This window comes from Vipera berus (genome assembly GCF_964194415.1).
Source record: "Vipera berus genome assembly, chromosome: 3".
Taxonomy (NCBI): domain Eukaryota; kingdom Metazoa; phylum Chordata; class Lepidosauria; order Squamata; family Viperidae; genus Vipera; species Vipera berus.
The window spans coordinates 4004340-4018647 of NC_138204.1; the positions used below are offsets into that span (position 1 = coordinate 4004340).

The 14308-nt window shown below is 43.4% G+C and overlaps 1 long non-coding RNA gene across 2 annotated transcripts in view; it reads left to right on the forward strand.

Moving 5' to 3' along the window:
• LOC308665725 overlaps nucleotides 1–13650 on the forward strand; it is a 17674-nt gene extending 4024 nt beyond the window's left edge. Inside the window, exons 3-6 of one of the 2 annotated variants that reach the window (XR_014025937.1) lie at nucleotides 4583–4625; nucleotides 6461–6550; nucleotides 8664–8808; nucleotides 11492–13650. This is a non-coding gene — a long non-coding RNA (uncharacterized lncRNA). Of the gene's footprint in view, nucleotides 1–3622; nucleotides 4626–6460; nucleotides 6551–8663; nucleotides 8809–11491 lie in introns of those variants that run through there. The other variant, XR_014025938.1, reaches the window with a different exon arrangement.
• The last annotated feature ends 658 nt before the right edge of the window (nucleotides 13651–14308 follow it).

Genomic DNA, 14308 nt, shown 5'->3' on the forward strand with positions numbered 1-14308 from the left:
CTCCGTCTGGCTCTTTTTCCTTCCCTCCATCCAGAAGAAGGCATGCCAGGCGGGGGAGGAGGGGAATGGGGGGGGGGCAGAGAATTAAGCTTCAGCCCCTGCAGGGCTGCTCTGCCCATCGCATTGAGAAACCAGCCCCTGGAACTGGCATTAAAGGGGACAGATGGGCTCCAGATCTGTAATCTGGTCTTAATTGGGGTGGGGCGGGGGATTAAAAGCTGTGAGTGAGCCGGTTGAGTCTGGAAATCCGGCTAATTTGATTCCACCTCATCTGTATTATCCTTCCTTCCTTCCTTCCTTCCTTCCTTCCTTCCTTCCTTCCTTCCTTCCTTCCTTCCTTCCTTTCTCTCTCTCTCCCTTTACATCTCCCTTTCTTTTCCTTCCCTTCCCTTCCCTTCCTTCCCACTCCCCCACTTTCCTCCCCCTCCCCTTCCCTGTCCCCCTCCCCACTTCCCTGTCCCCTCCCCGTCTCCCTCCTTCTCCTTCCCCCTCCCCCTATCCCTTCCCTCTCCCTCCCCTTCTTTCTTCCCCACTCCCCCTCCCCCTCCCCTGCCTCTCCCTCTTCCTCTACCCTTCCCCATCTTCCTCTCCTTTTCCTTTTCCCCTTCCCCCTCTCCCTCCCCCTCCCCCTTCCTTTCTCCCTCTCCTTCTCTTTCCCTCCTTCTTTCCATCCCTCCTCCTTCCCTCCCTCTCCCCCTCTTTTTTTTCCTTCCTTTTTCTTGCATCGAGTGATTGCAACAAGCTTTGCCTGCTCCTTTCCAAGCTGTCTCTAACCCCACCACCACCATCACCAAGGTCGCCAGCAGGTAAGCCGCCTGGAGACCCCAAAATTTGTGCCCCTTCAACATTGCTGCACAGGCCAGAATAACAAGGAACAATATTCCACTTTCATGAAAATATATATATTTTCGTAGATTTTCACAGGTATAGCTATGTAGGTCTTGGCATATTCGGGTCTTCTCCCGTGTAAGATTGAGAGCGTCTTGGCGACGTTTCGACGAGGTCCCACTCGTCGTCTTCAGGCTGGTGTCTTCGGCTTGTGCGAGCAAAGCGTGATCGGAGCTGCCATCTCTCTATAAATATTGGTGGGGTTATGTGTGGTGCTGGCTTTGTTGCTGTAAGCGGGTTGGTTGGCTGTGTTGTTACATCCCGATTGGATGATGGAGTTTTTGTTTGCAGCTTAGACGGCTGCTTTGTAACATCCTGTGTGGCTGAGGTGTTGGCTGTGTGCCCATTAGTCTTTTGTGTTGTAACGACTTGGGTAATGGGCTGTGTGATGACATCCTGAGCTCTAGTGTAATGATATCCTCAGTTCTGTGCTGCAACATCCTGGGTGGTTGGCCGTGTTGTGACATCCCGAGCTTTAGTATTGTAACCTCCTGAGTTCTGTGATGTAATGTCCTGAGCAGAAGGCTGTGGTGTAACATCCCGGGCTCTGGTTTGGCTCCGAGTTTGCGGTCTGGCTTTGTGTTCATGGTGTGTGTCAGTTTGCTTTGTGTGGGGGTCGGGAGGGGGTGTTTTATTTGTTTTCATCAGTCAGCCATACCCTTTTATATATATATATATAAAATCCAAACCTTCCCCAGAGAGTTAGAAGGAAAGAAACTGCAACTCAAATGCCAGAGATACGTTTTGCCTTTTTGCTCTCAAAACACAGATGCATAGTGAAAATCCTTAGCCTGCCTCAGTTCAGAAAGCGTGTTCCTAGTCCTCATGAAGGTGCCTGAAGCATTGGCAAGTGTTCCTGAAAAGAATCCTGAATTCAGACGACACAATTCAGCTTATTTCCCCCTCTTACAGCATTAAGCCAATCCAGGAACAGAATAAGAAAACCTTTTTCTTATTCTTACTCTTTCCTGACACTGTTGTGTGAAAACATTGATTTTTGGTTCGTCCGCAAGGTCACACAGCTCTCTCTGAAATATTCAACAAGTTGTTTCTGTTGTTCTTAACATTTCTGATCAGTAAATAGAATTTGATACAAAGGGGTGGGGAGAGACAGCTCACTTGTCAAGCCAGGCCAATAAACTGAGGAAACGTGGTTTGAATTTTATACACTGTTTTTACGCTTTAATACTTTGTTTGTAAACACCCCAGAATCTCACCATGAAGGAGATCGGTTGCTCCTAAATAGGAAAATAATAAACAAATAATAAAATAAAATAACGAAAGATGAAAAGTGCAAAGAGGAAGTGAGAAAAGCTAAGGCTCAAAATGAACTGAGGATTGCAACAAAAGTCAAAAATAACCCCCCCCCCAAAAAAAAGCCCTTCCTTCAACATACAAAAAAACAAGAAAAAAAGTTAAGGAAATGATTGGTCCATTAGTGGGAGAAAGTGGCAAGACGGTGACAAGCAACAGGGAGAAAGCAGAACTATTTAACTCGATTTTTTGAGTCCGTCTTTACGCAAAGATGGATTTGTAGCTTTGCTGACCGGCTGTACACAGCGTGTGGTCCTCAATGGAACTGCATTGGAAGTGCAATGGAAGTGTGTAGTGGGGTGCCCCAGGGCTCTGTTCTGGGCCCAGTGCTCTTCAAAATAATAATAATAATAATAATAATAATAATAATAATAATAATAATAATAATAATAATAATAATAATAATAATAATGAAGGCTCTTGGCTAAGCACATTGGTTTGTGCTTAAATTGTAAGCCGCCCTGAGTCTTTGGAGAAGGGTGGGATATAAATGAGATTAAAATAAATAAATAAATAAAAATTATTATTATTATTATTATTATTATTATTATTATTATTATTATTATTATTATTATTATTATTATTAGACCCTTGGTGGAGCAGTGGGCTAATGCCTCCTTAAGTAACACCAGCTGCCTGCAATTAGCTGCCTGCCTCCGTTCATTCCGCCGGGGCCTGAAGACCTGGCTCTTCGAGCTCTCTGGCCCAGGATTAATTTATTTTAATTGGGGTTTTATTTGCACAGGGATAAATTTAATCTTTTTTAAACTGTTTTAACTTTTGTATTTTTGGTTTTTAATTCCCTGTAAACCGCCCTGAGTCCTCCGGGAAAGGGCGGTATATAAATGTAATAAAATAAATAAATAAATAAATAAATTAGTGCAGGTTCGCATCCCACCAGGCTCAAGGTTGACTCAGCCTTCCATCCTTCCGAGGTAGGTAAAATGAGGACCCAGATTGTTGGGGGCAATTAAGCTGACTTTGTAATAATGCCGCTTGGGGGGGGGGGCGAAAGCCCTAATAAGCAGGAATATACATAGAATGAAGGCTATTGCTAAGCACATTGGTTTGTGCTTAATTTCTATACCGCATTGGGTGCAATCCCAAAACAGCTGGAGCACCACTTGGGCACCATTGGCATTGACAAATTCGCCATCAGTCAACTGCAAAAGGCGGCCTTACTAGGAACTGCTTCCATCCTGCGACAAGATCTGTAACACCATCCAACATCGACATCTGCCTATCCCAGGTCCTTGGTAAGGACTCGCTAGGTAGACAAAAATGCCACATCCAGTCTGAACATCTGATTGACTGTGTGATAATCAGTAGTAGTAATAGTAGTAGTAGTAGTAGTAGTAGTAGTAGTAACAACAACAACAATTTTGGAAGGGACCTTGGAGGTCATCTATTCCAACCCCCTGCTCAGGCAGGAAACCCTATACCATTTCAGACAAATGGATGTCCAGTCTCTTTGTGAAAACTTCCCTTTTTGGAGCATTCACCACTTCTGGAGGCAGGTTGTTCCACTGGTTAATTGTTCTCACTGTCAGGAAGTTTCTCCATAGTTCCAGGTTGCTTCTCTCCTTGACTAGTTTCCATCCGTCGCTTCTTGTCCTGCCTTCAGGGGCTTTGGAGAATAGATAGATGGGGAACTCATCAAATCTGCAGACGACACCAAGCTGGCAGGAATAGCCAACACTCCAGAAGTCAGGCTTAAGATACAAGAGGATCAGGACAGGCTTGAACCCTGGGCGCTATCTAACAAGATGAAATTCAGTGGTGAAAAAAGGAAAGTTCTACATTTAGGCAGGAAAAACCAAATGCACAGGTATAGTATAGGTCAGTGATGGCGAACCTTTTAGAGACCGAGTGCCCAAAAACCGCCCCACACCCCAGCCTGCCCCGCCCTGTCCAAGGAGAAACTTCCTGACAGTGAGGACAATTAACCAGTGGAACAACCTGCCTCCAGAAACTGTGAATGCTCCAACACTGGACGTTTTTAAGAAGAGACTGGACAGCCATTTGCCTGAAATGGTGTAGGTAGGGTCTCCTGCCTGAGCAGAGGGTTGGACTAGATGACCTCCAAGATCCCTTCCAACATTATTATTGTTGTTGTTGTTGTTACTATTATTATATAAATAATAAAATAAAAATAATAAATAATAAAATAAAATAAAATAAAATAAAATAAAATAAAATAAAATAAAATAAAATAAAATAATAAAATAAAATAAAATAAAATAAAATAATAAAATAAAATAAAATAAAATAAAATAAAATAAAATAAAATAATAAAATAATAAAATAAAATAAAATAAAATAAAATAATAAAATAAAAGGTCATGGGGTCTCCTAATCCCTCTTTGCATTTTCTCTCCAGGTCTGACACCTCTTTACCACAAAAACAACAACCTTCTAAGCAGGTAAGAGTGACAAAGTTACTTTTAAAATTACAGCTAGTCCTCGACTTAACAACGATTCATTTAGTGACCATTCAAAGTTACAATGGCAGTGAAAAAAGTGACTTATGACCGTTTTTCACACTTATGCCCACCGCAGCATCCCTATGGGCGCATGATCAGAATTCAGCCACTTGGCAACTGACTCATGTTTATGACGGTTGCGGTGTGTCGGGAGTCACGTGATCTCCTTTTGCGACCTTCTGACAAGCAAACTCAAGGGGGAAGCTAGATTCACTTAACAACTATTTTACCAGCTTAACAACTGCAGTGATTCACTTCACAAGGAACAGTCATAAAATGGGGCAAAACGTACTTAACCAACTGTCTTGCTTAGTAACAGAAACTTGGGGCTCAATTGTGGTTGTAAGTCGAGGACTTCTGCTCTGAAGTAGGAATCGTGGAGAATGTCCTTTCAGGCTGACCCCATTTCAGTTTCCAATAGTTTTGCAGCTATTTGTTGTAAGTTCGCAATATACTAAAACTAGTTCTGGTGAATCCAAGGGCGGTTTTACCCAATCCTGACAATTTCCAGATTTATGGACTTCAACTCCCAGAATGCCACAGCCAGCAGAGCCATTGCTGAGAACTGTGGTAGTTGAAGTCTACTCACCTTCAATTTGTCAAAGTTGGAAAGAAAACAATCCTGTCCTAGGAAATATATCTTTCACCATGGATTAAGCTTAGTCCGTCTTTACATTGGTTAATATTTTTTTTATCCTGTCTTTACTACTTTAAAAGTAACTCAAGGAGATGGACAAATCTAATAGTCCTTCCTCCTTCTATTTTTCCCCACAACAACAATACCTTTGAGGTGGGTTAGCCTGAAAGAGTCTGCCCAAAGTCACCCAGCCAGATTTCATGCCTAAGGCAGAACTAGAACTCTGTCTCCTTGTGATTGGCCCAAAGTCACCCAGCTGGCTATCATGCCTAAGGCAGAACTAGAATTCACCGTCTCCTGGTGATTGGCCAAAAGTCACCCAGCTGGCTATCATGCCTAAGGCAGAACTAGAATTCTCAGTCTCCTGGTGATTGGCCAAAAGTCACCCAGCTGGCTATCATGCCTGACGCAGGACTAGAACTCACCCTCTCCTGGTGATTGGCCCAAAGTCACCCAGATGACTTTCATGCCTAAGGCAGAACTAGAACTCACCATCTCCTGGTGATTGGCCCAAGGTCACCCAGATGACTTTCATGCCTAAGGCAGAACTAGAACTCTCAGACTCCTGGTGATTGTCCCAAAGTCACCTAGCCACCACTCATGTATAAGGCAGAACTAGAACTCATTGTCTCCCGGTGATTGGCCCAAAGTTACCTAGCTAGCTTTCGTGCCTAAGGTAGGACTAGAACTCACCATCTCCTGGTGATTGGCCCAAGGTCACCCAGATGACTTTCATGCCTAAGGCAGAACTAGAACTCTCAGACTCCTGGTGATTGTCCCAAAGTCACCTAGACACCACTCATGTATAAGGCAGAACTAGAACTCATTGTCTCCCGGTGATTGGCCCAAAGTCACCTAGCTAGCTTTCATGCCTAAGGTAGGACTAGAACTCGCCATCTCCTGGTTTCTAGACTAGCACCTTAAGTACTGCACCAAAATGGCTCTGCACATAATTAGTGTTTACCTTGGTTAATGTGGCTTTAGGTGTATGTGGAGGTGTCCTTGTTAGTTTATCGTTTGCTGTATTTGAGTCTTCAGAAGATGTGTTAATTTTGCACCCATTGGACCTCTGGTGGAGCACAGCCATTGGAGTTAAAATCCCAGGCAAACAGCTCATTCTTGCTTTTTTTTCTTCCAGACTTCTGGCGATAAAGAGATTGTCTACGCCGAGCTGAAGGACCCAAGAGGATCACAAATTCCCAGGAAAATCGATTCGGAAAAGCACTCGGTATATGCTACCATTAACGGAGCACCAACTGGGGCTGCAGAATGTCACTGCACGTTTTTTTCATTGTTCGTCAGAAAGTTCATTTCTAACTGTACATTTTCCCCTGCTCTCTGCACCCGTTGTGATAACTTATCTGGTAACCATAGTGAATCCCATATGACTAGCTATGTTATGGTTTCAGTCCGTATAGTGCGCATGGCTAGAGAAAGTTCTGAGTTGTTATCTGTATTGTTTTTTTTCTTTTTGCTGTTACTGTCTGTTACGTTAGGATGTAGCCCAGCTAGCTCTGTATAATATATATTTAGTTTTTATTTTTTTTGTAAGTAAAAGGTATTTAGTAAGATTATGCGTCGTGTTTTTCTTGCCTTCCTGCAAGTGTATCATGCATTCTCTGAAGCACGGTCCGTCGCCCTCTACAAAGGTGATTTTTACCTTGACATTTTGGTATCGAGGATGGTTAGATTTATGTTTTTGGAGATGCATGTTTCTGCGGCTGTTATCAGTTAGTTAGTGCTAGTGAGGCAGCGGTGATTAACTGCTGAAACATGTCAGGATTGTGAAACCACAATAACATGATGAGAGTCAATGTATTTGCTCCATTTTGAATTATCATCAATGCCCATAAATCTCATCCTTTTTGCTGCAGGACCCCCTTTCTTTCTTTGGGCTAAAGGAATATTCACCATAGCATAGGAACCAAAAATATGGAGATGTGAGAGATCAGGCTTGTGTCCATACAACATGAAATAAGGGGTCTGATTTATCACACTACTCCAAGTACGGTTGATGATATGGTTAGCATATTTGATAGCTTCACCCCAGTATGGAAGACTGAGGTTAGCATCTTCAAGGAGGCAACGCATCATGGTTTGCAGAACTCCATTTCTGCGTTCTGCCACCCCATTTTCAGCTGGAGTATAAGGAGCGGATGTCTGATGTACTATCCCATTCTCACGCATCCAGTCCTGGAAACGCTGAGACATGAATTCAGCACCGCGATCCCTTCCAACTCTGTTGTTCTGTTATCTGTTAAGGGGCACTGTCATAATCAGCATACATTTGGGGGTGGATGGGAATTGAAACACCCTTATGCAAATATTGGCAGACATACACACCAAAGCATAGCCCAATCTTAATAGGGCTATATATTTCCACTTCCCAGAAAGTCCTCGACTTAAGACCATTGGGACCAGAATGTCCGTTGCTAAGCAAGGCGGTGGTAGAGTTAAGAGTTGCCTTTGGTGAGATGGGCGGGGTAAAAGTTTGATAAATAAATGAACGAACAAGGAAAGGTGCGCCAGTTGCAGCCCTATCTAGACCGGGATGCCCTGCGTACAGTCACTCATGCGCTCGTGACCTCTCGTTTAGACTACTGCAACGCTCTCTACATGGGGCTGCCCTTGAAGACCACTCGGAGGCTCCAACTGGTACAGAATGCCGCCGCGAGAGTTGTGTTGGGAGTCTCCCGATACTCCCATGTTACACCTCTGCTCCACGAGCTGCATTGGCTCCCAGTTGTCTTCCGGGTGAGGTTCAAGGTGTTAGTAATGACCTACAAAGCCCTACATGGCATGGGTCCGGAATACCTTGGGGAGCACCTGCGGCCAGCATCAACTTCCCTCCGCCCTGTGCGCTCCCACAGAGAGGGCCTCCTTAGGGTGCCACCGGTCAAAGAACGTCGACTGGTGGCCCCCAGGGGGAGGGCCTTCTCTGTGGGCGCCCCGGATTTATGGAACCATCTTCCGGTTGAGCTCCGGATGGCGCCCGACCTTCGCTCCTTCCGGCGCGATCTAAAGACGTATCTTTTCGAACAAGCTGGCCTGGCCTGATGGGTGATGGGTTGGGTTTTTATTACTTTTAAATGTGTTTTAATCTATCTAAGAATTTCTGGGCACTTGTTTAATCTTTTTTAATTTTTGTATTCTGTTTTTTAACATGTATTGCCCTGTTCACCGCCCTGAGTCCTTCGGGAGAAGGGCGGTATGCAAATAAAATTAATTAATTAATTAATTAATTAATAAGTCATGCGCCATTTTCCGACCTTTTAGACAGGGAGATCCCTGCAGTGGTTAAGAGAATCACATGGTCATTAAGTGCATCCTTCTTCCCCCAGTGACTTTGCTTGTGGGACACCATCTGGGAAGGTCTCAAGTGGTGATCACGGGATTCCAGGATGCTGCCAACTGTCACAAACATACACGCTGATTGCCGAGTCCTTGAACTTTGATCGCACGATAGTGGGGAATGCAGCAACGATCGTAAGTACTAGGAGTGGTCGTAACTCCCTTTTTTTCAATGCCATTGAAAGCTTTGAATGGTCACTAAACGAATGGTTGTAAGTGGAGGACGACCAGTACGTGGATACGTTGCTGACATCACCGAGAAGACTTGGCAATGCTTTTAAAATAATAATAATAATAATAATAATAATAATAATAATAATAATAATAATAATAATAATAATAAAGTTGGAAGGGACCTTGGAGGTCATCTAGTCCAACCCCCCGCTTAGGCAGGAAACCCTGTACCATTTCAGACAAATGGCTGTCCAGCCTCTTCTTAAAAACTTCCAGTGTTGGAGCATTCACTGCTTCTGGAGGCAGGTTATTCCACTGGTTAATTATTCCAACTGTCAGGAAATTCCTCCTTAGTTCTAGGTTGCTTCTCTCCTTGGTTAGTTTCCATCCGTTGCTTCTTGTTCTGCCTTCTGGTGCTTTGGAGAAGAGCTTGACTCCCTCTTCTTTGGGGCAGCCCCTGAGATATTGGAAGGCTACTATCATGTCCCCCCTCACTCTTCTCTTCATCAAACTAGACATCCCCAATTCCTGCAACCGTTCCTTGTATGTTTTAGCCTCCAGTCCCCTGATCATCTTTGCTGCTCTTCTCTGCACTCTTCCTAGAGCCTCAACATCTTTCTTACATCGTGGTGACCAAAACTGGATCCGTATTCCAAGAGTGGCCTTACCAAGGCCTTGTAAAGCGGTATTAATACTTCACCTGATCTCGAATTCTCTCCCTCTGTTGATGCAGCCCAGCACTGATGCTCAGAATTTAATGAACAGAAGTTGACTCAGGTGCCAGCTTGCGAAACAGAGATAAACAGAAATTGGTCCTGCTCATTATAAAAAGCCGTGAACTCCAGGAAAGTTTCCTTCCATTACTTCTCCTTTTCTTGTTTTTCTGCAACACAGCTGCTTTCCATTTTCCCTTAAATGGAAAAACTTCGAAAGACGAGAGAAGGGAGGGATGCGGTAAGGAGCCCCAGGAAAGGTGTTGAATGCTGTTTCTCTCTCTCTCTCTCTCTCTCTCTCTCTCTTTTGCCCTGAGACCGGTCTTTACCGCTAAGATATTACATGGCAACCTACCCACTTATGGAACAGCCCTGCTGGATAGATTATGTTTGAATACCAAAAGCAACCATCCGCATTAAATACACAGAGAGATTGACCAGATGAATAACGCAGTCCTAGGCTGCATTAACCGAAGGACAGAATCAAGATCAAAGAGAGAAGCAACCTAGACTTAAGGAGCCACTTCCTGACAGTGAGGACAATTAAGCAGTGGAATATGCTTGCCACCAGAACGTGTGGGTGCTCCATCACTGGAGGTTTTTAAGAAGAGACTGGACAGTCACTTATCTGAGATGGTATAGGTTCTCTTGCTTGACCAGGGGGCTGGACTAGAAGACCTCCAAGGTCCCTTCCAGCTATATTCTATTCTATTCTATTCTATTCTATTCTATTCTATTCTATTCTATTCTATTCTATTCTATTCTATTCTATTCTATTCTATTCTATTCTATTCTATTCTATTCTATTCTATTCTATAATCTATCTATTCTATTCTGTTCTGTTCTGTTCTATTCTATTCTAAAATCTATCTATTCTATTCTGTTCTGTTCTGTTCTATTCTATTCTAAAATCTATTCTATTCTATTCTGTTCTGTTCTGTTCTATTCTATTCTATTCTATTCTATTCTATTCTATTCTATTCTATTCTATTCTATTCTATTCTATTCTATTCTATTCTATTCTATTCTATTATCTGTCTATTCTATTCTATTCTGTTCTATTCTATTCTATTCTAAAATCTGTCTATTCTATTCTATTCTATTCTATTCTGTTCTGTTCTGTTCTGTTCTGTTCTATTCTATTCTATTCTATTCTAAAATCTGTCTATTCTATTCTATTCTATTCTATTCTAAAATCTGTCTATTCTATTCTATTCTATTCTATTCTATTCTATTCTATTCTATTCTATTCTATTCTATTCTATTCTATTCTATTCTATTCTATTCTATTCTATTCTATTCTATTCTATTCTATTCTATTCTATTCTATTCAGATCACATGAAATGTTAATACCACTTTACAACACCTTGGTAAGGCCACACTTGAAATACTGCATCCAGTTTTGGTCACCACAATGTAAAAAAGACATTGAGACTCTAGAAATAGTGCAGAGAAGAGCAACAAAGATGATTGGGGGACTGGAGGCTAAACATACAAAGAACAGTTGCTGGAATTCGGTATGTCTAGTTTCATGAAGAGAAAGGCAATGGGGGACGTGATAGCTGTCTTCCAATATTTAAGGGGCTGCCCCAAAGAAGAGGAAGAAGATATTCTCCAAAGCACCTGAAGGCAGGACAATAAGCAATGGATGGAAACCAGTCAAGGAGAGAAGCAACCTGGAACTAAGGAGAAACTTCCTAACAGTTAGAACAATTAACCCGTGGAACAACCTGCCTCCAGAAGAGGTGAATGCTCCAACACTGGAGGGTTTTAAGAAGAGACTGGACAGCCATTGGTCTGAAATGGGATAGGGTTTCCTGCCTGAGCAGGGGGTTGGACTAGATAACCTCCAAGGTCCCTTCCAGTGCTGATAATCCATTGGTTGCCAGTCTTGCTGGTTGCTTGTAAAGTGTGCTCTTTCTGTGTTCAGCCAGAGAAGAAAGGATTAGAGGTGATCTCCATCAGCTGTGCCACATCTGCAGCCTGCACGGACCACAGACCTTGCGTGAAGCCTCAATGCATGACTGCTGAGGCTTCATCACACATGTTGGATGCTACCTGTAACCTGGGGCCAGGTTACACGTAGTCCTCGGCTTACAACAGTTCATTTAGTGACTGTTCGAAGTTACATCACTACTGGAAAAAGCGACTTATGATCGTTTTCACGCTTTCAACCGTTGCAGCCTCCCCATGGTCGGGTGATTAAAATTCGGATGCTTGGCAAGTGACTCATACTTATGACAGTCTCAGTGTCCCTGGGGGTCACGTGGTCCCCTTTTGCAGCCTTCTGACAAGCAAAGTCGACGGGGGAAGCCAGATTCCTTTCACAATGGTATTACTAACTCTAACAACGACAGTGATTTGCTTAACCACGGTGGCAAGAAAGGTCGCAAAGTGGGGCAAAGCTCAACAAATGTCTCATTTAGCAAATTAGAAATTTTGGGCTCAATTATGGTCGTAAGACAAGGACTACCTGTATCCCCTGTATTACCTCCAGCCAACCCACCAGGATCAGAAGACAGGGTCCCGTGGATTAAGGATGTCCATCTGAGATGGTACAACAGCTGGGAGGACTGCTCATAATTCACTTTTTTCAGTCCCATTCTGTCAAGGTAATGATTTAGAAGCTAACCAACTGATGTAATGTAAGATGTCTGATGTAATGCTGGGAATGACTCAGCAGGGTCTATGTCCCTTTAAGAGCCAGCAGGGTCTGTGTCTCTTTAGGAGCCTTTGTATAAAAAGGGAAGGCTCGGTTGTTGTGTTCTCGTTCTCCCATTTTCCTGCTGTAACCAGTGGTGGGATTCAAATAAGTGAACAACTGGTTCTCTGTGTGGATGCCGCTTCTGGAAGTCCACTCTGCGCCTGGACAACAAAAAATTAGCTACCGGTTCTGACGAACTGGTGCGAACTGGCTGAATCCCACCACTGGCTGTAACTGTGGTGAGTTGGTCCCTGCTGTATTAGCACGTGCATGTATATTGTTCCTGGTGCATGATATTGTACATAGTGTAATATAAGGTAAAGGTTCCCCCGCACATGCGTGCTAGTCGTTTCCGACTCTAGGGGCCGGTGCTCATCTCCGTTTCAAAGCCAAAGAGCCAGCGCTTGTCCGAGGACGTCTCCGTGGTCATGTGGCCGGCATGACTAGATGCCAAAGGCGCACGGAACGCTGTTACCTTCTCACCATAGTGGTCCCTATTTTTCTATTTGCATTTTTACATGCTTTCGAACTGCTAGGTTGGCAGAAGCTGGGACGAGTAACAGGCACTCACTCTGTTATGCGGCACTCGGGATTCGACCCGCCAAACTGCCGACCTTCTGATCGACAAGCTCAGCGTCCTAACCCACTGAGCCACCGCATCCCTTATAGTGTAATATAAACCACCATTTAATACAGACCACTGTTTACTGTGTTTTACTCCTGGGTTATCTCTGTGCAATAAGTTATCTCTGTGCAATAAACAAGCAATTGTAGATTGAGGACTATCTGACTACCTGTAATTTTTTTTAAAAAAAAATACACAGTAAGCTTCTGACCGTTTTCAACATTTCTATTTTGCTTCAATTTTTTTTTTGCAATGCTTGTTAAGTTATTTTCAGGTGTTTTTCTTTTTTTTTCTTTTTATCTACTTCTGTTTGTTTCAAAAGCCATATTCTGAACCTCTTAGCTCGCCTTGCTGTCTTGCAGGTTGTATGCAAAAGAAGCGTTCCTGCCTAAATTTTGGTTAGGCTTCTTTTATGAATCTAAGAATATCTAGGAATATAATTGACGATGTAGTCAATTTCTCCATTGGCGCACAGCCTGCAGTCTTATCTCCCAATCAAATCCCTGCAATGTTTCATTGCCCCATTATTAGATCAGATTGATTCTTCCGCCGTTCGCCGTGTATCTCAATAAATCGTGATGCGTTTTCGTTTATACGCAATTGTGAGGAAGGCCCCCCCACTGTTTTTGCAGAAAGACGCCGAGCTTCTCAAGACCTCAGGTGTCGTGCAGGGCTTTGAAAATAGAAAAGTCAAAGGGGGTCTCAGACATTTGAACCGGCAGAGGAAATGTAAAATATTTTCTCGGATCCCAGTTTGAGTCCCAAGAAAGGTGACCTGGTGAAGCCTATCATTAACGGGCAGAGAGGAACTCAATGCATCTCAATATTTGGCAGAAATGTGTTGGGGATGTGTAGTAGCAATGCAGAAAAACATTGATATTTCGAGGAGCAGAGTGACATGTTTTGATTTTTCCTTTACATTAAGAAAAGTCTAGAAATTTAGAGCTCGTTCTGAGCCAACGCGCTTGTTTTTCGCTCCTTGAATAAAACAGGATGGGGAAAAAATCTTCTTGTAGCTGCAAAGCTTTTTCTTATTGTAAATGTCTCAGACTTTTCATTCCCATCACAGAGTCATGTGCCAGTCAGTCTCCTGACCATATGAAGCATCATCATCATCATCATCATCGTCATCATCATGGTGGAGCAGTGGGCTAATGCCTCCTTAAGTAACACCAGCTGCCTGCAATTAGTGCAGGTTCGAGTCCCACCAGGCTCAAGGTTGACTCAGCCTTCCATCCTTCCGAGGTAGGTGAAATGAGGACCCAGATTGTTGGGGGCAATTAAGCTGACTTTGTAATAATGCCGCTTGGGGGGGGCGAAAGCCCTAATAAGCAGGCATATACATAGAATGAAGGCTATTGCTAAGCACATTGGTTTGTGCTTAGATTGTAAGCCGCCCTGAGTCTTCAGAGAAGGGC